Below are 3497 nucleotides of genomic sequence, written 5' to 3'. Positions count from 1 at the left end.
ACAGAACTAAAGATAGACCTCCAAAACGATGATTTGATTGGACTTATAACTTAATCTCACTGTGATTTCGTTTGAAGTCAGCCTATTATTAGCTTCAGATTCTTATTATGAGAATCTGAAGCATTTATTTGTTGGGTTTTTGTACCTTATGACTAAACATCTCCACTTTGGTTTCATCCACCCATTTTTTAAAATTATCTCTGAGTACTGCGTTGTCTGACCTTGGGATGAATGCCAGGAAGTTCACTCCTGGGAAAACTGGCAGCTCTCTTTCTGTTTTCAATCTGTTAATAATCTTTCTCACTGTTTGGACTTGATTTTTTTTTTTTGGACATATCCTTATAATCCTTCCCAGTTTGATAGTCACCAACAATTGCTTCTGTAAAATCATTGCTGATGCTCCTCTTTAGCATCGTATTAGCAAACAGCTGAATGTTCCTTATATGTAAAACCTTATAATTTAAAGAGGGTGTTTACCCTTACCATGACTGTATCTCTCTGACATATTGTTTAAAATATGTAAGGATATCCACCAGGTTTTGCAGGTTTTCAAATGATTTACCGGCTGAACATCACCTGTTTCACACCTACTCTTCTAATTGCTGTCTCGTCATATGTATTCATTGGTACCTCCCTACAAAGCAATTAAGACATGATGGCCAGCAGAAAGAATTGTCTCATGGGTCGTGTCATTGTAAATGGCAGCATTTAAATTTCCCATTTATTTTCTGGGGCCATGTCATAGAAATACTACAGGAACTGCCCCCCTAATTAGCCTACTTCATCCCAGACTGGCAGGCTGGCGCAGTCTCCTCTGACAGATTGCTGTGGCGGTGCATGTAAAACAGTCACAAGGCTCAAAACATTTCAGCATATGTTCCACCTTGTTGTATGTGCTTCACAGCGTGTGACGCTAATTTAAAAAAAAAAATGCACCTTTCTAGTCTAAATATCCTTCTGGGTCAGATCAATCTTTTCAAGGACAAGGAAACCGCCACAGGATGCACGGCAGTCTCTCCTTATCAGGGGCTCACAGACGGCATACCAGTCCCTCCCTGTCTTTATGATGTGGGGAGAATCAAGAAGTGCTTAGTCACATGAGCACCTGTGAAGACTACACGCACATCCACGGGGTGACCCTTTACACCATCTGCTCTTAGTCTTAACAAGCTTGACAGCTCACAGTGGGGTGGAGGTGACCATTTCATTATATCCTGACTCACAGAAGAAAATAAGAGAAAGACCTCCCCTCCACATCCCCTACTGAGTCATGAGGGGAAGGAGTGACTCAGAAGCTAACTGAGGCTAATATTTTAATCGTGGGCTTTCCTAGGGAGAGTCCTCTCCTTAATCAACTTCTGTCAGGCATGCTCTGCCAGCCTGATGGAGGTTTCTAAGAAGTTTTAGTCCACATTAAATGGACTTTTAAATGACTAAAATTTAGTTTGCAGCCTCCACTGCATGCGGACGCAGTGTGGATCATAGTCACAGCAGGACTCCCCGAAGCACATCATCCTTCAAGCTTGCACGTGTGCAGTGATGCTCAGGCTTAGCATTCCCCCCCTCTTGGCTGCAGTTAAAATGTCAGGCCTAATTAGTGTGCAACCTGCTGTGCACCAGGACTCCTGCTATATTAAGTCACAGTCTTAATGAAGCATACGCAGAGGAAGGTGAAGCACCGATACATGGCTCCAGTTAAAGGGTGAGGCTTAGACGTTTAAATCAAAGGTTGCCTATAAGATGGGATAAACACTCTCACTTAAAAGGTACATCAGTGGTCACACATGGTCACACTGTCAAGAAACTGGATTCATTTTGGATTCACTGATTCTTCTGGCTTATAGAGTGGAAAAGCCAATAATCCATACAGCAACAACAAATGCTAGCAACTTAAATACTACTAGATTTAGAATGGTGTTTCTAAGGCAACCCCACCAACCAGTTTGCATGTCTACACTATCTAAATCGCCCTAAATCCCTGTTTAAGTCACCTGACCTGACCTTGCACATTAACCCTACGAGCTCTCTCCAGGTGTAAATGTTAAGATAAGCAAATGATTCATTTGCTACCTCAAGTCCTAAGGGTATAAAACAATAAAATCTAAATTCAATTTTTTCTTTTCAACAATGTGTTATGTAGCGCAGCAGCACACTTTTTTTTGCCTGTAATCTTTATAAAGACAGACAGGCTTTAAGGAATTATACCCTTTAACCTTTTCCTGTCACACTGAGGCCACTGGTCATTTGCAGTGTTGTTCATTGTTATTTGAAAGTGTTTCATGTCAACAGATTATGATGGATTTGCTTTTACATGAAATGTTTAATATGTAGTTCATTGTATATTTACATGTGCTGTATTGTGTAGTGAAGCACTGAAGTGGTGTATAAGCGTGCTTATATGTTTGTGTCACTGTGTTGGGATTCATGTGCAGCAAATGTCCTCACATAACATTTCTATTTGGAGCAAAAAGGGGGGAAAGTCACTATTTTTAGAGCAGTCAGCCTGTTAGGAATGAATCCTATTAGTGACAGCTAAAAGTACTCAAACACCTTCTTCTTCTTGCATGATTAAACCAAGCTGTGGCCCTATCTTTTTATTTGCTAAGCTATTTAGCCTTTTAGGATAAACTGAATATCTACTACTTTGTCTTAAGGGTACAAGACCTGCTCCTTTATTAACCATAAATTGTTGAGCCAAATGACCATATGCTACAAGTCAATCAGTGGTTCTAATAGCTTTTGGATTCATGAAAGATAAAGTTAAAGCCAATGATAACCCTCCTTTGTGTGCTATTATATTTATAGCAATATATACACTTTGATATCTGGAATTCCAGACTTACAAGAAAAAGTAAGTCAGCAAAAATCTCACAAAGGAATAGACAATCTATTTAAATATTAATTGAATTTTAAGAGGAGGCATCCTTCAGTAAGATTCATAGAAAGCTGTACCTGTTCCTATACCGAGTTACCTCTAAAACAACCCCATTGTGGCATTAATGTGCGATTGCACAGCCTGTTGAGTAACAATTTTAAAAACCCTCGGTCCACGAAGGGCCTTCCCTTAAACCCTGGATCCTCATCTTAAACCCAGGATTTAAAAGTTGTACCAAAGGTTGTGTGAAAACTCACTTCACTATTAAATATGCTGTATTACCGCATATGCACCCAGACACACATAAATAACAGGTTTAACACATTGAGCCTGCCTTGTATTGAATGTTGGATTCCATACACAGGAAATATAATCCCCACTACTTTCCTAATCTAAATTTTGACTGTTTTTTTTTTAAAAAAAAATACATAACACTGTTTTGAGAATAGTTACAAATATGGTTATTCAGCTTTTCTAATTTAAAGCTATACTGTGATGAAAAACCATGTTACACTATGCTAAAAGGTAAGTGTGAAAAACTTAGACCACAGAGACTGGGAGGAGAAAATGCTCTACTTTGCTTTGAACATTGTAGGGCACGAAGTTTGCGAAAAAGGAATAA

Source organism: Perissodus microlepis, chromosome 15, assembly GCF_051167445.1.
Source record: "Perissodus microlepis isolate ML-2025 ecotype Zambia chromosome 15, ASM5116744v1, whole genome shotgun sequence".
In the NCBI taxonomy this organism is placed as follows: domain Eukaryota; kingdom Metazoa; phylum Chordata; class Actinopteri; order Cichliformes; family Cichlidae; genus Perissodus; species Perissodus microlepis.
The sequence above is the reverse complement of the archived record's forward strand: the minus strand, read 5'-3'. Positions refer to the sequence as shown.